Source organism: Manduca sexta, chromosome 18 (genome assembly GCF_014839805.1).
Source record: "Manduca sexta isolate Smith_Timp_Sample1 chromosome 18, JHU_Msex_v1.0, whole genome shotgun sequence".
In the NCBI taxonomy this organism is placed as follows: Eukaryota; Metazoa; Arthropoda; class Insecta; order Lepidoptera; family Sphingidae; genus Manduca; species Manduca sexta.
In genome coordinates, this window is record NC_051132.1 from 4284397 (window position 1) to 4309690 (window position 25294).

General features: G+C 32.1%; 1 protein-coding gene across 2 annotated transcripts in view; it reads right to left on the reverse strand.

The window, feature by feature from the left end:
* The window catches only part of LOC115442853 (soluble guanylate cyclase 88E), a 96955-nt gene extending 71870 nt beyond the window's left edge, over positions 1-25085 (reverse strand). For both annotated transcript variants that reach the window (XM_037440183.1, XM_030168045.2), the window contains exon 1: positions 24819-25085. The gene's annotated coding sequence lies outside the window, so the exon portion shown is untranslated. The remainder of the gene's footprint in view (positions 1-24818) is intronic.
* Between the last annotated feature and the right edge of the window lie 209 nt (positions 25086-25294).

The window sequence follows — 25294 nt, forward strand, 5'->3', positions numbered from 1 at the left end:
AAAACTAGTTCACAGTCCAATCAATCAAAGTCAATACATATTGGAAGTCTGTCACAGTGAAATGACTGAAACATGTGCTTTCAACGTTGGCGGAATATCGGAGTTTACCTCAGTACTATATTGAGCTTACTTACAACTAGTGTCTGGTGAAAACCAAAATAAATTTTAAAAGCGTGGATTGAAGTGTATTAAAAGTGGATAAAATTATATAACTTAGGTTTTCATGGCTCTGCACATGTGAAAAACCTTTTTGGAATGAAATTCACACTATGTTCTTTTCTTAGATAAAAAAGGGCTAAGGTGTAATTTAATCCAAGATATAATATGGACTATTTCTTTACCAAATTTTATCCAAATAAGTATAGCGGTTTTGCGCTTGTACATAAAAAAAAGTCTTAATAAGCTGACTCATCATTATATTAGTGAAATTAAAGATTCAAATTATTGTATTTTTTCTCATTTTGACATAAAATTTGTTATACCCTATTATAAAGATAATTATCACACATTATAATAATTAATCTATTCTGTTCTTCCAAATAATTGGCAACAACATGAGTACTTTCTACATTAGCTGTTTAATACGATATGTGTCAAATAACATTTACTTCAAACTCATCAGTAGATTCATTCATATTAGAAATATTATGAATTATGGCGGAGACTTTTAGTAGGTACAATTACAGATAATATAATATGCAATGTTGACACATTTTTTTTTATTGTATTCGCAGTGGGCTATCAAGAACTAAAAAAAAAACAATTACTTAAATCTTTCTACCCAGTTACAAACAACTTATAATTAATATTACATCGGACATAATTTAGATAAAAAATGTACACAATTCAATTTAGATATGCCAAAAGTAATAAGAAAACTATTAGTAGTTATACCTACTCTGTTCGAATCTGAACTTCATTACTTCGTAATTTCGATTTGATTTTCGACAGCTATCCAAACAGGTAGCCGAGACAATTAATGTAAATCACGAGGGTTGTTGATTTCCAAATGCCTACCAAAAGTTCTCCAGTCGGGTAATTTAATCAATGTATCTAGACTTTCTTCGCTTACAAACCAGCCTAGAATCTAGGTACTACATGAAAGTATAATATATTATGTCACTCTTCTCTAGAACATTGCTTATCTGTGCTACGTATATTATCAATAACGAACTTTATGTTTGAACGTTGTGGAATTAATTTACGCAAAGAAAGCAAATAAATAAACATACTTCAAGTTTCATCGTAAAGTTCATGTGTTCGTTCGTTCGTGTGTATTTCTAATTAACATCTCTGAAATAATAAAGTGGACCCCTTGTTTTGGGGCATACGTAGATTGCATAATTCCAAATTCAAAATCAAGCAAACAATGTTAGTGTGTGTTTTTCTGTTCTAAATACATGAGTTAATTGAGATTGTATTTTATGGCTGAAACAGCAACTGGTTTTGTTGTTAGTGTACTAGTTGCACATCGGTGACCCTTTGGCGATAAATGCGTATAGGTTAAAAATCTTACATAATTGCCACATATGTCAACAAAGGTCACCAACATCACAAATCCCCATGTTTATACGCCGTAAGATGAAAATAAAGGGGATAAAAAACATTTTTATCGCTCTGTTTACTTTGTAAACACATGATAGTGTGTCAAGGATGGACATCGCAAACACCTTCGACAACTGGCGATAATGCAAACAGAACATCGTAATGAAATCCCTGATCAACGCTAATTCCAATATCCTACATGTGTGGAAGTTTGTGAGGTTTAATATTGCATTGTAAATAAATACGTAAATTATTGAATGGCTCTTAATGTTTGGGACAAAGGCAGACCAAGCCCCGCATTACTGTATAAGATAATATTTATATTGTAGCTTAATTTTTAAATATTTTTTTAACTATTTTACACTTACTCCGTACCTACCTTATGTTTAACATTATAATTTGGGAGTCAAAAGATAGATAAGAATAATTAGGAATGAACAATTATCTCAAGCCATACAGTATACACCATAGGTTCGAGCTCTATATGGAGCTCTATGTAGCTGGTACTGAATACAACATCTATAACCGTCCCATCAAATAACAGAAAAAAATATATTTGTAATACAAATCGATGGTTTTATAACAGTCGTACATTGAAAAAGGCTAAATAAAGTAAACGTGAAACATAAGAACGATACGATACTCGACTCCGGCGTAGTTTCCTCACATTGTTTTGGTGAACTTTCCCCCTTTAATATTTCAAGGTCAGGCTAGTATCAACAGCATCCGTCGGAGATTCTCGGCAACAGTAACAATTATAGACATAGAACAATAATAATTATTATCCCTTCGAATGCACCGAATGCTCCCAAAACGATAACATTGTTTTGAATGTAGTACTTATTTACTGTTTAGTTGTTTAACACATCGTGAGAGCAATAATTAAACTATATCTTAACCGATGCACTGAGTGTCGTCTCTCGGACCCTACTCATTTAGTTCGCAGGAATGCGTGGGATTAGTTTAGAATTCGTAGCTGTTTGCTACAACACTCGGTAGCTACGTTACGTCGTAGCACACTACGATGTGTTCTACGATCGCAGGAAATGTTAGAGTTCGTGTATTTCGTAGCAAGCTACAAAGTGATGTTGGTTTGATGACGTTAGTTTTTTATGCATATTTTTCTGCAAACCTTTTTAGGAATAAGTTACTGCTATTTATGTTATGTTTTGGTCTACCTGAAATGTAACTCTTATCCAAATCTTATCAGCCCTCCATGGGTTCACTTTTAATAAACATATTTTAAAAATTCAAACATCTTTATACAAGTTTACATTAACATTGACAAATAGTAGGTTTTTGCAATGATTAAAACGATATCATCCAAATTAATATGACACAAGTAAAATATATTTTAACATTTGATTCGTAAGTCATTAAATCGTTCAATAATTAACATTATTAAAAGATATAAGTATATGCAGTACCAACTAGTTGGCAATATGGCTCTAATAACAGGTAGGTATATGTACTTCATGAAGTATATGAAGTCATATTTAATTATACCAAAGTGAATAATTAATACCATTTGTACATAAATAAACTGTAGACATGGATCTCATACACCCACATTCCAAATAGAGTTTTATTTAAATTCATAGAATACTAAATAACGGAGCTGATATGAACAATGTTAATTACATACGTTATTACTTTGATGGAGATTCTTAAATCCCACGTATTGTGAGGCGTGTTGTTGCAACCCGTTTTGTTTTTTTAGTCTTGTTTTTCATTGATAACACATTTTTTATGTTGTGTACCTCAAAATCTAGACTTACAATCACGGAATTTGAATTTGTAGTACAGCACGATTGAAGTAAAAAATGTTAACACTAAATATGTACTCATTTATTCAGATACTTTACTTGCAAGTCTGTACGGAAATCTCGGTCCGCGAGGTCAACTTGTACTTGCCTGGTTTTTAATACACACTCACATTTACACCTAAAACACAAAACTAAAAACGAGATAATAACAAACCAACGCAGAGTGGAAAGAAGCATCTTGAAGATCCATAAAATCCGACATACTGCCATAACAGATGACATGCCATGACAGAAAACCAAAGTCATCGACGCTCTCACTTATTCACTAAAGTTGAAATGGAGGTGGGCTGGACATGTAGCCAGACTAACCGACAATCGATGGACGACAAAAACAACATCATGGATAGGACCGACGGGTCAAAGAAAAAGGGGCAGGCCCAATGCGCGCTGGGCCGATGACCTCACAAAGATAGCAGGTATCCACTGGATGCGAATCGCAGAGGATAGAGATCGCTGGTCATCTCTGGAGGAGGCCTTTACCTTCCGTTAGGAAGGGTTCTTGCAGTCTTACTTTTAAACAAATTACCTGTTAAAACTTAACTTTAAAAGTATGATTTAATTTAAACTATTTCTTTATAAAAAACAAATTGCTATTTAAAACAAGTGTTAGTCATACTGATTATACAAACACTTACTTTATATCTTAAATATCTTATTGTCAAACATAGTAATAGCAAGAAATAAAAGGCTTTTTATTTATTTATTACATTTACACCTTTCATCGTCGAAGGGGCTGATAGAGGCGCAACTAGTGCACCCATATTCTGCCAGGTATTCCGTCCCATGATGTGATGAGGGGGGGCGGGGGTGTATCACCATTTTGCCACAAATTAATCCCTGGGCCGGTACTGAGTAGAAAAACCAAATATCACTTTACCAATTTCGAGGGTTTAGCCCGAAACCTCAGGACTGTAGTCGTAAATACAACAATGCCACCGAGGCAATTAGCAATACAAACTCTTAATCCATTTTTAAATTTTATTTACATTTGATTATTCACCATCGGTTCTATCAAAATAAAATTGATTTATTCACGAGTAAAATAAACATTACTTGGTTAAAATAATTTCGAGCCGACGAGAGTACCAGTCTGTGTAATACGCGAGTAACGATTCGCAACACAAACACGCAAGAAATCAATTATTACGTGTCATTGATTTCTTGCGATTACATATCTAAAATAACACAAAGTTACGAAATGATACATTGTATGATGCTATTTCATATATAAACCTAGAGGCTCAATAAATGTTTCCTGTCTGACCGCCTTCTACTTAGATTTTACTTACCTTTAAAATTTTTGCGTCTCGGCGACAGTGTCACCTATCGGGTCCGAAATATGCTTTTAAAGTTTGAACCAACGAAACAATCTCACAAAATTTCATTACATCGGTTAGATAAGTATGTTGGAAGATTAGCAAAAATATGATAAAAAATGGAAATTATGTTTTCTATACTTTTGTCAGAACAATTGTGCGTAACAAAAAGGAATCAGCCAAAACCATCGATTTCGGTTGGTGATAGTCTTACATAAATGCGGCAATTTTGTTTTACTGAAAAATATAAAAAAGTAAAATTTATGGATTAGTACAAAAATAAATAACGTATATTCTAAATTAATTAATTCTTATGAAAAATTCAATAAAAGACGTTCAAAAACGATTATTTTTCATACATCAAATTAAGATTACATCTGGTTTCCCGTGACTGGTGTTAAAACGTTTTAATATCCGCGCTCGTAAAGTATTCTCAAGAAATAGCAATTCGAACAGAAAATTTTCCTGACAGTCTGCTAATAGGTTCTATAAATTTTATATTCCTCGCAGAACTTCGCAAGAAAGAGCGTCTATTAAAAAGTTTCACTATTAGACACAACATATTCTCGAGAATACAAACTAGAATCTTCGATCTTTATATTAAATATATGGTAATGAAATCAGTCTGCATTACAAATGTAAGGTTCCAAAATTATTTATTGACTTGATTCCATAATATTATATTAACAGATTCCATTCCCGAACGTAGTCTAAGCTGAAACCAAACTATTTAAGGCCGTGAAGTATAAATACCTTAGTGACACTACGTTACTTGAATTTATTACGCTACTCCACAACAAGAAGTATTCAAAGTTTGTATCGGAATTGCTACTGTATTGTCCTTCACTAAGGTATAAACTTATTAGACAATTGTATCGAGGCCTGATTCTGGCAAGTCTTTGATAAAGAGTGAAAAATAGTCTACTAGGTTGGTGGAAAACATAAAAATTTACCATCCATAAAGAGCTCATGTCATTCACGAACACCATAATAGAGGGAGGCTCGTAAAATAGAATTTTCGTGAAAGAAGGTTCCTATTCTCATGCAGCATACATCAATATCTTACATCGGTGGAATATAAAGTGAAAATATTATATTATCGTACGAAAACAAGTCGAATACGTCGACTTCCAATTTACCGAAGTCCTATTTTATTCCGTAAAGGGTATGAAAGTTATAAGCGTCATTTGAGGTATTGGTGCGCCTACGCGCGTACATGCTTATGGCCAAGTATGAACTGTAGGTGAAACAAAACATATATATTTGTAAAAATAACACTAAGTATATACACAAACATGACGCATTTATCTCCGAAGGGGTATCCAGAGGCGCAACCAGGGAGCCCACTTTTCGCCAAGTGTGTTCCCCGTTCCACAATGTGATAGGGGGCGAGCCTGTCGCCATATCGGGCACAAATTCCAGACTCCGGGCTGATACTGAGCAGAAAAACCTAAATATCATTTTGCCTGATCCGGAATTCAAACCCAGGTCCTCAGAGCGCTGCCGTACCGCGCATACAGTACAACTACGTCACCGAGGCTGTCTATAAATATACTAAATATATAATTTATCCAAAATTACGTATTTATAATATTATATTATTTCCATTATATAAAAAGCCGTTAGGACTAGAATTGCAAGAAGCAAGCACTCGCTACCTCTAGATCGCCTTTTGTCTTTGGCCGCTAACTGAAAGAACGTCTAGGTACAAAATGCCCCATTTTAGATCGCGACCCGAATCTGTTATACGCAAGCCTCATCTATCATCTTTCTTTCTTTAATCCTCATAAAAAGCTTATAATTCACGTAATAAACCCCTCTCATCCTATCTCGATAATAGTCTGAAATGCTCATAATGCCAAGCGATAATAATATTTAATTTTTGAGAGAGAGACATGAAGATCGGCTATGTTTGTGTAATTTTTATAAGGTTTTTACTGACATCATAAAATTGATTAAAAATATGTTTAGGAGTTATATGAAGACATAAAACGTGTCTGTTTATTACTAATACAAAATTACTATAAATCCATAACAGAATTGATACGAATTAGAAAAAATTCAATCAGTCTACAGATAATTTGTAACATAGAGTCTTTATTGAAAAGTTCATATTTATACTTTATATATTCTGGCGGCAACCCTAGATTGATGTACCGTTTACATGCAGAATATCGGCTTAAAGACCTTAATTCACTCATTATTTTGCGTATAATCGCGCGTAAAATACAAATGAGCAGCCATTGAATTTCTGCTTGACAAATTGATTTGAATACCTTACCATTTGTGCTTCATTACTGCGTGTGTACATTATCCAGTGAAATATTTAAATTCGAACGTGTTACTTATTTTAATTTTAATCAAATTGATTACGAAATGAAACTGTTTAATTTTTTGTATGTTATGAACTTTAAAAAAAAACAAATGGGAATACATTATTATAAAACGAGTAACTTTTCCTTGCTTAGTATAGTGTTACATTACTTAAAAGTATATTATTCATATTTTGTCGATTATTTTATTCATAAGTATATATTTCTACATTTAATATTATTTCTGCAAAAGTAGATCGATCGTCCTATAATCCGTTATTGTTTACACAGAAGTTAAACTTATTTCTATAAAGTGACAAAAAGCTAATTTCGATGGCTCCCATTCATTATTCGTAAACGTACCATGTAAATCCATTCATTATTAAACAGTCAAGAACATATTTTCTCTATACAAATTCCTGTTATCGTAATGTTACTTGTAAATAAAAGTAAAAATCCACACATGCTACGCCCGAGACAAGACTCGCTGGAACAAAATTGCTCCCAGTTTGGTTTAAAGTTGTCTGCTCTTAAGTAACTTGGGATTTAGAGCTCAAATAATATTGTCAAAGAATCACAAATATTTGTTTGTACTGTTTGACGTGAATGACAAAGGTTCTTGGAGATTGACAAATGTGGATTCTCAATACATATTAATACTCATCCCGTTCGTTTTCATAAAGCCTCATTTTTGCAAGTGAGCGGTGAAGGATCAAAGTCATCTGGCGCTACATGGTTATGGCCGCCCATAAACATCCACGATACTTCAGAAATCACGGATGCAGTGCCCATTAAGTTTGATAAATAAAACGTGATTGCAACGTATTACTTTGCACACGAATTTCGTTTTAGTAAGTAACAAGAAGCGAGCATGTATAATTTTGCAATATAATACTAACAAGATGCAATATTAGTTTAAAACATAATTAGTATGATCGCAACTCGAGTAAAGAGTGTAGTAAGTATAATGAATGAAAAGCGGAATAACGAAAACATATTCAATTTAAGGAACCTTCCCATAATTAACAAAACCCTACTCATACAATAACTGCTTACGTGAGCACAATAAAGGGTCTTAACGCCTTAAACAGCGAATAAATTACGGTCTTATTCAAAATATGTACTGGTCAGCCATATTTATTTACACTGATGAAAATATTATTGAAGAAGTCTTACAAAATGTATGTGAATCACTTATTAGTGTATACAATACATTATACGTATATATATAAAACAATAAAAGATAGCAAAGAAACTAGAGGTGCCTGATTAAAGGAAGGTTTGATTTAAAATTGTAGTGCATTTTGTAAAAGTCCGAATGTCAGAGAACAAGAATTATTGTTTAAATTAATAAGTTATAACCAAGAATAATAAGACGGAAATTCAACAGCCACAATGCTTAGTTTATAATTATTAATGTCACTTCTCCAGCAGCTAATCTTTTGTATAAAGAGACTGAACATGTTATCACAAAAACACGCTTCATAAATACTTTTACTTATAAGGTAAAACCGCACTAATTTCAATTATTTTTTAATAGCAAGGATGGGTTAACTCGACTGAGTTCGGTGAATTATACCTTCTCAGAGAAAACAAAAGTATCAGCTAAACTCTGTTTGGTACAGTAAAACTTCGGAACTTCGTAGAAATGTATTGCCCTCCCGCCTCCAATTTCCCTCTCTTTGTAGATTCGTGTCTGTGGTTCTATATATATATATATATATATTCGTAGACGGAATAAACTCATCCTGTTTGTTTACGTATGCTATTAATTACATTCAGGAAATTGGCAAGAGAATCGGCTTATTTATATAAGCAAATTGTTTTAGCGTATAATATATTACATTCTTACGATGGTCAATTCTCTTTATTTTAAAGGTTTTTATTTTACATTTTTAAATATACATTAAAAAAAAAACCATTCTTACGATTATTAATATCGTCCGGTGAAAAGCTAATTGAATTAGCGATATTTTTGCGACATTAAATTTAATACATATGTATATAAAATCAGCTCATATTCAATGATTTTTTAACATAGTTAAAATTTTTAGAAAATAATTACACTTGATTCAATTACTCTTTCAACCGTGGATATATTTTGTTACATTCTTATTGAATTACTCGGTAGAAGTAGTTGTTAATTTTTTTCGAATTACTCGGTTCCAGAATTACGTAACAATCGGTCGATGTGTTTGTAAACTCTTGTACCCCGGTTTGTAGAAGGGCGAGTAGTGTAACAAACTGTCCTCTAGAGACGTGTCCTCGTACTCTATTCGTTTGATTGTTGTAAATTTACAGCTTATGCACTTCGTTCTATCGGTTTTTCAGTAGCGATTGCAGTTTTCGAATAATTCAAACTTAGTACTTACGCTTTAATCCCTGAATAGTGAGTCAGAGGTGTAATTGCATCTCTCGGATATACCGTCCCGTGATTAAGAGAGCGATCTTATTTTTTTTTCGCATACAAATTCCATTCATGCTTACTTCAGACATGTATTTTTTGCTAACCTGGAAATCAAAGCCAGGTTCACCAATTCCCAGTACAAGTAGTCACAAGATCAAACAGACAATGTTTTCTATAGTGAATTCAAGGAAACGGTGCTCGCAGTCAATTTTCTGGTTGCGTTTATCGGTACGAAAATATTTTGTACGTAACAGCAAATAAGAAAATAAATATTTCTGCGAAAACGGCTATGAAATTAGTTGTATAACATGGTTGCAATTAAAATGTTAACTATTCCTGCGATTAAATAATATCTTTTTGTTTCTCACTTCAGTCGGCTCCTCGTTATTGAGGATCGTTATCTCGTCCAAGGTCATTCAGCAGTCTTCTCCACGAAGCGCGATCTTCAGCTTGGTGCACCGCCACGCTCATTGGCATACTAAGGGAGTTGGCGACGTGGTCTGACCAACGCTTCGGATTACACCCTCTTGATCGATTGTTTTCGAGCTTGCCGGTGAGCATCAACTTTAACCATCGATAATAAATAAAAAAACAATAGATTTATTTAAAATTAAGACTTGATGTCGCTTTTCAAGTTGGAACCAAGCGTATGAGAATATTCTTATTTATATTTACTCAATATTAGACTTGTCTAAATTTGTGTCGTAATAATATTATCGCACCCTTAATAAAATAATGTCTTATTCCAAAATTGCCAATTTGCGGGAATCGTCAAACAACAAATTTCTGTTTGCAAACTTTTAGTTTTTTCGCTTTTATTTTTATGCTATAGGTTTCATTTTTTACCTATCTTTAATAAGCTCAATTTTATAGCAACTTCAAAAAAAGGTAGCAAACAAAAAATAGTTTTCCGACGACTGCCACAAATTAACAATTTTGAAATAGATCATTATTTTATTAAGAGTACGTTATTACATTGAACATTTTCCCTCTCAGTAATAGAGGAGGCCCGTGCTCAGCTGTGGGCAAGTATATAATACAGGGCTGATATTATTATTATTATTACGTTATTACATTGAACAGTTTAGATAACAAAGATCCATAGTGTACAGTAAAACTATATTCACTTGAAGACCAACGGTAGTAGTAGCAGTTACAATAAGTGATCGAAATACGGGAGTCGAATTTATAATATTTGTTGCACATGTTTTATTAATTTTTATGTTTCTACATTTCTTTTCTATATTACCTATAATTATACTAAGCGTCACACTTCACTGAGCGAGCTTCACTTCATGTATTCATATACAAATAAAAAGAGCATTATCTGCTGACGTTACTGAACGCATATTCGGCAAAAAAACAAAAGTACAATGTCATGTAATTACCCCCAAAAAGATACATTTTGGCCAGAGTTACATAGAGTCACAATTCTGATTTTCTAGCGGCAATTAATCAATTTATACAACTTGATAGTTTTTATTATGTCTTATTGTCAAGCATCAATAATAATTTCTTATGCACATTTAGTATTCATTGATGAACGTCAATCTGTCGTGTGATCTCCAGAATATTTGTTACTTATTACCTAGTACGTATGTGTTGTGTCCATAATTTTGTACAGGATTTATGAAAATTCTAACTCGTTATTGCTTCATCATTGACATATTTTGCTGGTGGTAGGATATAGTCGCCAGGATAGCGACTACCGTACACAAGGTGTCAACCCTCCGCCATAGAGGCCCACGGAATTGTGTCTCGTTCCAATCAGCCTGTTTCTATCCGGTTGCAACAGGCCGGCATAATTGTGTCGACTGGCGAGGGGTAATCATCACTCGTCAGTCAACATTCTTTTGGACCCCACTCCACTTACCATTAGGTACAGTAGGATCACTTTGCCGTGCTTGTATTAAAAATATATATTAAGAAAAATACGGACTGTACTTACATTATGCCTTACCTCTTCTACATACCCCCTTTTTTTTGGTAATTATAAACTTTTTTTGTAAATATTATGTTCCAAATACAACACACAATTAAACAAAAGACTTCTATTACAAACATAGTATTCAAATCAGCAAGTTATATAAAAGCGTATTGTAATCAGTCGCCGTATTTAATCCCCATAATTGCTATTGTATTCAATTAAATTGGAACGTGGATATCCCTCCTGGGGATTGTACAAAAATAAATTCCATTACCTAATCTCGGGGAAAGGGTTGGATATTTAAATTGTTTTGCGAATAATTAAAATTTGATACGTCTAATTATAATTTCATATTGAATATCTATAAATAATAAACATATTATATTACATTCCGTCCCGGTTCTGTCTTTAAAAAGTAGAGAAAAAGAATTATAAAACGTTAATATAGCTTTCAATTAAAACGTTTTTTTAGAATCTAGTTAATAAGTTCAATGATCACGTAAAAACTTACTAACTATACCTGTGCGATATAAGTAATTACCATAGATTTGTCGATTATTTACCATAGATTATTTACACTTACCAAACAAATGGTAATGACTTATGAGTCTTACTTTAAATCAGTAAATTCTTTTATGAACAGTAAACTAGGTCTCGGTTCAAATTAAACTGCTAACTCAGCTGCTTCTAATAACATTTCGTCAAAAGCAAACACATTACTTTCCTAATAATCCAGAATTCTAACAAATATCGAACTCTAAATGAAATTGGCGGCTTGTGAATTGTAACTCCGATGTCAGAGACCCTGAATGTTTGCGCGGTGACCGCACCATTAAAACTCGTTCTAGTGTGGGCTCTGATGCCGGGCAGTGACGTCAATATAAAAAGGTCAGTATGGGACTGTGAAGAATGAATTCCGTTAGTATTTACGTTGAAGCCAAGTTAATTCAAATCACTTTAAAGTGAACATTACAAGATAATCTCTACTTCGTTCCATGTCTTGATAAGTGAATAGATATTAAAACTCATAAGGTTGTTTGAGAAATGATGCCTCAAAAACCAACCACAAACAGATAAACGATTTTTTTTAATATATTGAATAATTATATTTAAACAATAACTATTAACCACTGTATTCATTTTGTATCTCATACATAATCTAACACATATTAAGTATTATCATTAAATTCTACCTCCATACTGTTCCTAATAATGTTGTACATTTCCCCTTCTTAATTAACATAATGACTAAAAGGAAACAAAAAACGCTTCCTAATAACAAAATTAAGCGTCGGATGCATTAGCTGTTTTGTTTTTGGTTTTTCTCTTGGACTTTAATTGAATCTTAAAAGTAACAAATTGCTTTACTCCCTTTTCTCTTCTATTTAAATATTTATGATTAATACGAGTATATTTATTTTATAACCAGTTTCTGTACGAGGTTTAGCTCGCGTATTTCTTTATCCCGGTAAAGAAATACGCGATATAATAATAAATTAGCTAAGAGCTCGGTATACTGTTAAAATTAATTATTAATGAAAAAAATTTAATACACTTAACCTTCATATCTCACGAACGTTTTTCTCAAGAACTACTTCTCTGTTAAAGATATAAAAGCTGCAGCCATAATTGCAGTGCTTCCATTAATCTGAAAGTAACAAAGAAGCTTTTTATATTCATACAAAAGTTAATTTGTTATGGATTATATGCGTAATACTCGGGAACAGTGTTGCTTGTGTGGACTATTTTGCTCATTTTGCGTACAATATCTAAGAAGGTAGTAGGGGTATATATTGGGGAACTTCAGGTTTAATTATTTCATTATTCTTGAGAAGGTTGTGCACTCCTATGGAAATTTAAAATCTATTTAGTACCTACTAATAAGAAAAAACTTTTTTCTCTGTATCACGTAGGTAGTTATCATGTAGTTTATTCCTTTAATTGATTTTAAAAAGAGCAACACCAGAATTTCTTGCCCGTTCTTCCGTGGTGAGAACTGCTTTCCGAACTGGTGGTAGAGTTAATATTGATAGAATCTAAATAATAAGTATAAAAGTAAATTCCGACACATTTCTTTTATATCTTTACCTAATTTTTCAATACTCGTGGGCCTTACTCATTATGATCTAGTGGTGTTTTATAAAATTAGTGTTTTGTGTCCCACATTTCAAATTATTTAGTTATGGAAAAATCAGTAATACAGGAAAGATATAAGTGTTATTAGTATTATTTCTTCGGAAGGAAACACCATTTGCGAATGGATTTCCCTTCCTATTATAAAATTAACATCTGTATAATACAGCAAAATCTTAAAAAGAACTAGTGACGAGTTTGTTCTAAGTCTAATTTTTTCATGTAAATTTTCAACGTTTCCCAATACACATAACTGTGGGGGAACCTGGGATTTGCAATAACTTAGGAGGTTTTCCAGTAAAAGGAGTTTTGATGGATAACATCGATATATTAAAATATCGCCTTCTTGTACTATTACTTGATGTAGGTAGGTATCGTATCTACTTTGTATAAAATGATTTTATTACGTTTCTCATGAAAGGTGGAAGTATGTTATGACTTGGAAATATCTACCAATTATATGTTCAACTGATATTTATATGTTGCCTCTCTATAAATGGATCAATTATAATTTATTGACTTGGTAGAGAATCACGATTTAAGGCACTAAACAAGGTCTCAAAAAGTAGGATAATCCTTATATTTTAATTCCTATTATTAAATTTAAACTGAGGCTATTTCACGGCTAGTAAATAAATAAATACAATCATAAAATTACAGATGTAGATATTTTCACTGGATTAAAATTTACATTTAAAACAAATAATATATAAGCTAAATCAGATCACATAGTATGATCGTAAAAGACACGTTTTTAACATAGCTACGGTTATAATATGTATTTATAAGGATTCTTTACATAATATATGGAAATGCTGTGGTTGTTACATTAACTAATTTAATTTATATTACGTTACACTATTAAGTTATATTTTATTGTAACAACGTTATTTTTTCGAAATAAATAATGTAGGGTTAATATTATTTAACTAATACAACCTTACCAACATAATTAAGGATGTTTCTCACATTTTTATCAATGTTGCAAAGCGGCTTAATCTCCTGAGCTTTTAAACTACGTGACTTACTTAGAAACACCTTGGCGAAGTCTTTAGGGCGGCGTAAATCTCCGTAAGGATATATCGTCGGAGAGCGGAGTCGTGTTTGCCATAATTTAAAATAAACGGATAAAACACTAGCCTGCTTGGACGGTCTAGGTTATATGTGGAGGCAATAAATTAGATAGAATAGGATTTATTTATTTCCTTGATGATAAGTATTTATATAAATAGGTCCTTTTTTGTTACTTTGAATGACGAGACGGGCTTGTTGTTCGCTTGAAGATAAAATGTCTAAGGAGTGACCCTGTTAATTTTGGCACTGATCGGTCCACCTGAAATGATTTGACTATGGAAAATTATTAATGTTATACGTGCGAAGCCGAGGCGGGTCGCTAATAATATATAAAATTATTTTAAAACACAAAATGTCATATTTATTCATATTTACTAATAAAATGTCTACGAACAAAGATATTAGTCACAGAAACTAAAATAATAATAACTGTCAGAGCTTAAAGTAATAACTATATTTGATTATAATAAATAATTATAAGAATATTAGACCTATTCACGAATCTTAAAAACTATTTAAACCAAAAATATATAACCTAATCCATCTCTTACAAACATCAAGGTTAAACATTTACTATTTTCAGCATTAAAACTTTAATTGGCTAATGTAATTAACATCTCATAAAGTTAGTTACTTCTTAAATTTTAAATCCATTTATATCGCGTTGCTTGCAAAACAGAATATTAACAAATAATAAAATTAAACAAGACTGCAAAGTCTTCGCAACGTCGGTAGAAAATTATAATATAAAAAAACGAGATAAAATCCGTAAAATAGTTTTATTTTAATGTCTAACATTCTTGTAAACATAAGAAATCATTATAAAAACAAATAAATTTAAAATTGGATAAACTTATTTTGCGTCGTTGCATTTGCGTTTATTTATATCTACTATGTCATCATATTCCGGAAATAGAGACCGTCATTTTCTCTTTTCCAAACATTTCCACGACCTTGAAAAGTTCTAATGTAAAGGAAAACAATATGTCTGTAACTTGAGAAATATATAAACAAACATCTAAAAATTTCGCTGTAATACCAACCCAATTGTTTTATTCTGTGTGAATTTCAATCGCTCTTACCTTGAAATGTAAATTTTCACATAAGCTAGGTAATATATAAAAACTGCAAATTTGTTTGTTTACGTTGTCTGGAAGTTCTCGAAAAATATTGTAAAGTATAATATTACGGTGTATTTACGCATTTTATATTGAAGATGATTTTTTTTAAAGTAGAAAATTGATATCAATGGAGTCGATTTTATTCTACAGATTGTCAGATGGACGTAAAACAATATTTTGCGTCATAGCCCTCAATTTATATAAATAATCATTACTTTGCATTACAGAGCATTGAATTTGTTTTAAATTAGGCTCCTAACATAATTCCGGAAATAGTTGTACATAATATATATGTGGAAATAGTTGATCTAAGAAGCTGTTAGTCTGAGTTGTTGGCTGGTTATAAAATAAATTCAATGACAGAGAAATGTCAGTTGAAATTAGGACGTACTAAGAAAATAAAATAAATTAGATGTGTAACAATTAATAATATAACGTCCTTTTTTAAACTCAGAAGAAGTTCGCTATTTTTCCATTTCAACATCCCACATATATACACTCTATTCAATAATATTATAAAGATTTAATTATCCAATCAATAAACCTTGACAAATAGAGAACCTATTTTATAATTACAATTTCACCATTTTAGAAAGCCACATTATTCCATAGGAGCATTGGCTGTACTCTATTTTAGATCATAAAAATTATGATTTTATTGACTGTTTCTTATTTGACAACAACAAAAAAAGTATCATGGCATTCTGTACTAGGCCGACAAACAGGCGGACCTTCAGCATATTGCGTAATATGTTAATAATTCCATACTTATTTATTTGGAGATAAAATATCCAATACATTTGCATAGAGAAATGCGAAAGTATTCTGCCAACATTTCATTACATACGTATATTGAATATCTCAAAGTGTATTTATGTCTTATAAAAAGGTTTTATTAATTAAATAAATTAATAATTTTTAATCATGTAACTACTATACATGTTTCTCATACATTTCCATAACCTATCCATCTATATCATCTGTATTATAAACACGCTGTGTCCGACACGGTGATAAATGAGCCTGCATGTCACGCTCCCCTGCTAGATAGCGTGTAAAATATTTTTTCACGCTTTTTATCACAATACCCACTACATGGAACGAAAACTGTCTGTTCTTACTGGGACATATTAATGAAATTCACTCAAATCTGGGACAACCTTCCCAGGTTGTCCCAGATTTGAAATAATTTTATTATGAATTTTGTAAATTTTATTTTATCCCAGGAATTGAGGTGGGAACCTCAAGTCCTGGGATAAAAGTCTGTGCAATTTTCCAGATTAACGCCGGTTGCAAACAGAAAACTAAACTTAGTTTAGGACTCAAATAACTGAACAACAAACATACAAGACAAGGATGAAAAAATGTCTCAGTTATGCAAGCTAAACTAATCTAACCCAGCTTAGTTTTAACGCCTTAGTAATAGTTTCAGCTTTAATACCTAAATACAGAACATAGTCTATGTGTGTGTCAAATTTCATCTAAATCCGTTCAGGAAATCTCGTTTATCTTCTAACAAGGAACCAAACATCTAAATTCCAAATGTCTTCACAAACTTTGGCAGGTGAAAATGTCGTCAAACATCTTGACGGACAGGGCCCTTATTCTGTATGATAGTGTAAACGCGTTACGCGGCCGTGTCATGTTATCTTCGAGAAATGTGCGTGGAATGGTATTCTGTAAGCCAAATTTCTATAGTCCTAAACATGACGCGTTGTGTTACGTGCTTGTTACGCACTGTTAAAATAACGTGCGGGATAGAGAATAAGGCCCCAGGGCTTGTGCAATACGGACAACGAAAGTTTTTTTTGATTTACCAATCGTTCGGTGATACACCGTGGCCACGCACGCGCGCCACCGCTGACATCTACAAGTGATGGAACAAATTGTTTGTCGACATCTATATATTGGTAAGTCAGTAAGATTTTTCTAACCTCGGTACAACACTTCTGTTTTTGTTGTCGATAGTATCACTCTAGTGGTGACGGCTCATTAATGATAGAAACAAAAGTAACCGTGACATACCTCTCTAAATTCAAATTGGTCACTTCATGTATCTTCAAAATGAGCTGGTTCAAAAACTTAAAATACATGTAATTAAAAATTTTATATGCATCCTACAGCCACGTAATATAATATAGATTGGTACTGAAATAGGTACTTAGTCACCCGGAACTTTTGATTTCAAACGCCCAGACGCAGCTCAAACATTTGCTCTAATACAGGAATTAAATCCGAGAATTCTCGTTTGACAGTCGACTCATTTCTGGCTCCACCACAAATGTTACTAAGTAAACAAGGAGGAAGTACGTCACGCAATCGCTGGGAGATAACGACGTGACAAATTTGTCACGCTATTTACAACATATTCATAGACGGGTTAGAGGTTGAATTCATAATTGTACACCATAATTGATTTTTCTTTTATTACAATATATAGTTTATTCTATGGTTATATTATAATATCTCAATACTTATAACAAGACATAAGATTATATGCTTTATCAAAATACTAAAATATGCATGCAAATAAGCACTAAAAAGAGCGGGATATACAGCAAATATTTACAATGAAAACTATATAATTTATGTTATTTTTAGAATTGCCAATTGTAATTCTTATGAATACATTTTTACGAATAAACTTATTATAAATTTTAAAGGCTGAAAACGACCTTACTACCTCACCTTACTGAACAGGTCTCAAAATTTGGCGCTACTTTTGCGGTGCCATTGATACATGTGTCAACGTCATTATTCTTTGAAGACCCGTATTATTGCATGAAACAGCATTTAATGTGCCACGAACTCTTTCAAAAATAAAATCGGAAGACCGTTACTCTGTTCACACGTGTAACACATTTAACTACTGAAGTATGCAATAATGCTATAAAAATATAATCCAGTTTCTACTCATAATATATTTTCCATAATTGTTAAATGATTCACAATAATGAAAGGGATATTAATAGAATAAGTAAATACGAATCATATTACCAATATAATAATTTATATTTTAATGCACGTTAAAAATCGAACGGAAATTATAACCTTTATTTCTTTTACCCAGGCCAATATTTGTAGAGAAATATCCAGACCGAGGAGTAATTTCCGCCACCTCACCGCTAAGGCCACGGTTCCGGACTTTCGGATTTCAATTCTGAGATATAATAATTCTGGCTAATGTTGAAAATGTTTTATGTTTATGATGAAATGGTACGACCTTTAACCGGTTAGTATTGTTTACTCCATTTTTAATATCCGGTTAAATATCCTATTATAATTTTCATTTAGCTTGTAATGTTTTTGTTGTTTCGTTCCATGAATAAGTTGAAACTCAATTAAAATTATTATTAAGTATTAATTTGTAAACTCATAACGTATTTTGAAATTTCGGAATCGTAGATACTCCGAATATGTAGATATTATGATCCCTAGCGATACCCGGAGGATAATCTTGCTGGTAATCGACTACGGGTTTTAGTCTTAACCAATACAAACATTTGTTTATATTGGGTTGTAAGAGTCTCTCGCAAAAATTTAATTGCCTTCTACCATTGTGCTAATACATTGGTTATTTCATATTTATTACTAATCTACCGATGTCAATTCCAATATTAATTGCCTATTAAAATTTATCCATCATGGGTCAGATGATTGGCCAGACATCTTTGAGTAAATTTGTATTAAGGTCACGCACTTTTCGGCAAGATTTATTGAAGCCCTTAATCGAAATAGTTTTCTTCGCAATACCACAGTGCCAAGATATAGTAATAGTCTAGTGGCCTAGTGGGAATTATAAATTATATGAAATATTATACTGCGATTTAACACGTGAAATAATGATTAGATTTGTACACTTAATCATAAAATACAATGTATACATATAATTTACGGGTTTCAAAGTATTCGGAGCAATGGGTAGGTACTTAAGTCAAAACTTACATATAAAGTTCTTCTTGATTGTCGAACAAAACCATACAATTCGAAATCAGAAATCACAATAATTCATACTCAAACTTCTATATCATATCAGAAACGGTGGGGACTTCGGGGTCCACAACAAATATTTGTAACCATACAAACATAATATAATATATTATGCGGACTCGAAAATGTGACCTTTTACAAGTTCGCCAAGTCCGCCAAGTTTATCCGCAGGAAGGGTTAGATAATACTGTAAGAATGTCAAGAAGAAAAAAAACGTAATAAAAAAATCCATAAATTATGTTTTAAAGAATCGCGTAACTACAAAGATTAGGTTTTATTCAAATTAATTACCATAATAAGTAGTCGCACTAGTTTTTAGGTTCCTTAATAAATTTTCCTGAATTCAAATCCCTAAGCTCACGTGTCATGACTATAAATTTAATTCTATGGAGTGCTTTTGAATTTCTATAAAGTGCTTTTCAATATTTTAATATAGGCAATAATATTTTACCGGATAAACTTAAAAAAGAAACCTTTTTAATGGTATATATTTGCAGATTCTTATAACTTTGCCAGTGGTGGGACATTCGTATTCGCCTGGAAAGCGACCATTGTACACAAAGTTTTAAACTCGCTATACTCGCCTACATAAGTTTGAAAATATTTTATACCTAAAAAAAATACTTATAAAATTTTTATGCTTGGTTATAAAAATCCTTAATCGGTATATAAACAACAGTAGAAAATAATTTTAAAAAAGCAGGCTTTTATTTAAATGCTGTTAAAGAAAATAATCTTTAAAATCAATCAATCCTTGTTTGTTACTATGTAGAGTTAAAAGCTTGTTGCGAAATTTACATTCATCAAGATCATATTACTTAATTATTGAATTATCTACACGTCTTTCTTTCATTTGATAAAAAAAATACTACTCCCTCATCTTGGACCGTCTGCCATATTGGATTTAGAATGACGTCACTTAGCAATGTCATCCAAAGTAACGTGCTTTAAAATTCATTTGTAAGATTCAATACGAACATACATACAAACAAAGATTGCAAATAAAAGCTTGAAATAAGAAAACGCAACAGTGAAATAATATTGTTGTACCTTCATATTAGTATAAGACCGCACTACGGTTAACCACGCGATGTATTTAGCCGCGTCATTTTGTGTTTTCAAGATATTAATACAAACAAAAGCACTAGAGGTTATTTCGCGCGACTGATTTAATAACCGCAACTATTTACAAAATTGCGTGTGAAATAAAGCCGCGTATGTAGCGGTTAGCACTCGCGGTTTTTTGAGCTGTATTCGAGGGCGGTTTTAATCAACCTATTGTGTTTGTTATTAGGGATTATAATAAGTTCGAGGCAAAAGTAATTAAACAGTGATTAGTTTAAAGTAATAATTGTCTGGACTGGCAAAGGATAAATCATCTCTCGTCAGTTAAATAATTTTACTCACGTCAGTAACCACCAAGACAGGATTTAAAAGTGTCCGTCGTGTTCCTATGAGAAATAATTGAAGGGGATTTATAAAGCGAGTTCCATTCTATGACCGCGTTAATTTGACGGTAAAGAGATGAAAGAAATTATCAAGAAACGTTATTTATTTACTTGACATTTCACGCTGAAAGGTGTATTTTTGTCATGGAGTTAAGGTGTACGTAGTACATATTAACTCCATGATTTTTGTCTACTAACGTTTTGCAGATTAATTCCTTCTTTATTTATTTTTATACAGTATTGTGAAACTCTTTTGCGAATAGTTAAAAAAAAATTAACGTCTATGACTCAGAACAATGACAAGCATAGAATTAAAACACTATGATATTTGAGTGTACTCTGTCTTAGACAGCAAGAAATTTAATTGTGTTGCGATCCCTTCTGACATCTTACCGATATCGATAGATGCTTTGTCTATCGGCTATGGTAAATTCACAGACCTGCTAAAATAAACACTTTTCGTTCAGTCAACTACAAACCGTTGCAAATTGCTATTTTAGATAAAGATGCTAGAAAAAAGATATCAAAACCCTGGTTTGGTATTCAAGTACCAAATGAAGTCTGGGTATATAAAAGACTCGTTAAGAAGTTGTTAAATTACAATAAACTATAGAACTACCGACTTTCTTCGAACTAAATTTTGTCCAATTTTCATTTTCTATTTACAGCAGTTTCCATGCCTTCCGAAATGTCATTCACACAAAAATGGTTTAGCATTTAGATTATTAAATTAATAAAATGTTGGAAATTTCGGAAGGAATGGAAACCACTGTAAGTAACAAACAAGAAATCGGCCGAAATTTCGTCTAGGTGATAGCCAGTACGCCTTCTGTTCTTTTCTGACTTTCTTAGGGATTAAAAGATACCCAAGAGGTGTAATTTGACAGAAGCTACTAAAATGGGACGATTAAATTAAAACACAGCGGTATCATTCATGTCACATATGTTTGATAACTTATTTCAATGTTAATAAAACTTTGTCGAAATGCTTAGAGCAAACACGGTGCTGTTTTTTCCAATCCCAATTGGACGAGCTATGGCAACGATCCATTTTTGCCTCATAGCATCATCTGTAAGGAATCTGCAATGAAACACATTGTATGAAACACACTATGAAATTCAGATAGTTTCCTCGACCCCAGCCTTCGCGGTTCACGGTTTCCAAGTGGCTTTTACCACTACACCACCGTACATTGAAAGTAAAAGGCAATTTATGCAAAATAGTAAACTACAATATACTAACATCTATGTTATCGACAGAATATGCAGCACAACACTATTGAACACGACTACGTAAATTGGTAAAAATGAAAAATACTTAATAATGGCCTACAATAGATTATAATATGACTACAGGATAATAAAGTATAATTAATAACACTTTTTGCACTTATGTACAAGGTTTAAGCAAATATATTAGATTTTTTGTTTACTCACTGATGGAAGCTGATGATTTCAGTTTCATTTTCTTTACGAGAAGAATGAGATTTACACCCCACAATAACGCAGGCCATTGCTTGTTCGTAGAGCTATATGTTTACTTAAACAGTACTGTGTATTTATTAAATTAATAACAAAAATATTACACAACATGTAGCCACTTTTGAAAAGCACGCGCTGAAGTATAACGTAACTAAAATGTGTGGGCGCGTTTGTGATATTGTTTTGAGGTTGGCAAGTACGAACATTAGAAAATTTTATTTGCTTTTTAATTCGGCGTCATAAAGAGGACCAAAGGTAACCATTTGATTATTTTAAAGTGTACGCAAGCCGACCTTAGCAACATAATATTTGTCTCGTTATTTTCAACGGTTTTGGCCTATTTGAAAAAATAGGATAAGTATATGAGGGTAATTTAGATTCCTTCTATGCTTGTTTTTGTTCTAAGGTCTACCTACATTCTCTGATAGATTTTTGCAAACATGTCACGATGAAACAGAAAAAGTGAATCACAGATCTCAAAGTGACCTCGAAAAAGAAAACTGATGAATTGGTATTTATGAATGTGTGAAACATGCTTTATAAAAAGGTAATCCGCTTCATCAATGTTCAAAACTTTTAATGAAGGTTGATTTACTGCGAATAATAGCAAATATTTGTAATGGTGTGGGATTGATTTGAGTTCAATGTTTTTTGTCTTTGATAAAACATTTAATTCCAATTGTGATTCTGTTCGATTTGGTTCTACTGCCCTTATCTACTTATATTCAGAATTTATAAAAAAGCAACACATATTCAATTGAAATCACTGATAATATATTGTCAAATAATCCAATAATTAAGTTTTTCTGTTGTTCAAATCTTTTGAAACAGAGCACTATCTTACTTTTTATTTTCTAATGCAACACTTTATACTGCTGCACATATTTCATCTTTAGCAATAACCATAATATGAAAAAACTTTTTATTTGCACACTTCTTGATCGTCGATTTCGGTCATAGCTTTTAAGTCATCGTCAAACGCGGGCACTAAAAGCTATATAAAATGAGAAGCGGATCGTCAAGGACGCCATTAGAGCACAAAGGTTTGAATGATACGTAGATAAAAAAAAGTAATTTGAAAAAATCCTGTATCTTCGGCTTTATTAGGAAATATAACTATAGGCTACTTATAGGTCTTCAAGATTGGCTGTGGAAAATGAGGTTGGGGGTCTAAACTCTGTACTGGGATAAATATTTTTTAGGTCAAAAATATATTTCGAGTTGGAGATGGTGAAATGAAACACACCTAAACACACGATAAAAGTTTAATATCCTTAGGTAGAATGGATTTTTTATATTTATTAATATACCTATAAAGCGTTATTTCCCATGTTATAATGAATCCAAAAGTTGAAAAGAGTGATGCTGATACCTAAATGAGCGCAAAGAAACAAAATCACGGCAGTGAAATTTAGAAGACTACCTATAGCTATCGCTACTCTGTATGTACGTAACTAAATGAATTTGAATATAATAATTTATATTTAATTTATAAATATTTTTTTATTAAATATAAAATATTATATTTTATATTCGTGAAATAAAGTATATAAAGTAAAATTATAATTACCGATGCGACGGCGCGGCGGCTGAATACTTAATTGTACCTAATACCTATCTATAACATTTATTTCGCTTAACGCATTTTGATAATCCTGATTTCTTAAATTCAATTTAACACTATCTTCACATTAACAATGTAAGAGTAAAGTAACAATAAAATATTAGCATTGAGGTTTAATTTCTCTGTTGCTACATTCTTTCTAATTGTTTTTGCCTAATTTCCTCCCAATTCAACACTTATATTTAATTATGACCATTTTTTATGGACTCGTCACTTGTAATAAAGATGTTTTCATTAAGTTAGTAAAGTATTATATGTAACTATTATAAACAGAGACAATTGTACCGGTATCTTCAATTAGCACAATCTTTACAAAATAATAATTATTAAATATGAACTATAATATTATCATGAAAGACAATAAGGATAAATTAAAAAAGGTGCTTCGTAAGTGTAATATTGTGCTTGTTTATGGCAAACGCGGCGGGAGATCTTGACCTTGACACCTGCCGGTAGTCCGGAACTGACCATCCGTTATCCTTTATGACAGCAAGCCGTCACATAACAGCACTTTGCTATTTTTACGATTTTGTTTTTGTGAGATTAGGAAGTATCCGAACAACATTTTCATTTCTGATTAATAGTTTTGTTTTATTTATATTCTAAAACTTACCAAATGTTGTCTTTGGCTCGGCTAAAGAAACTCCTTTGATACTTCAAGGAAAACAGTCCAATTAAATATCACATTCACTGGCCACTCATAAAAATAACAATGAAAAAAAACAACTTTAATAAAAAAATTATATTTATTTTTTTATGTCAAACACTTTTTAATTCTTTCTCTCAGATTCAAAGTTATAGACGCGGAACGCGCACGTTCGATTTACGAATTGAAAATTGACAAATCATCGTTTGAAAAGCGAGAGTAGACCGCCGCGGAATGCGGTGACAGCTGGACTGAGCAGAAGGTACTATGGGCGGCAGTTAGACCGACATGTTGCTTTTCGCAGGCGCGCTTTGGACACTCTTTATGAAAAAATGCGGAAATGTAGAATTAAATATATATTTTTACTATAGAATTGTGGGAAAATTGATTATCATAATTTAACAGCAAAGCTGAGTTTTACGTTAAATTAATTGGGTTACCAA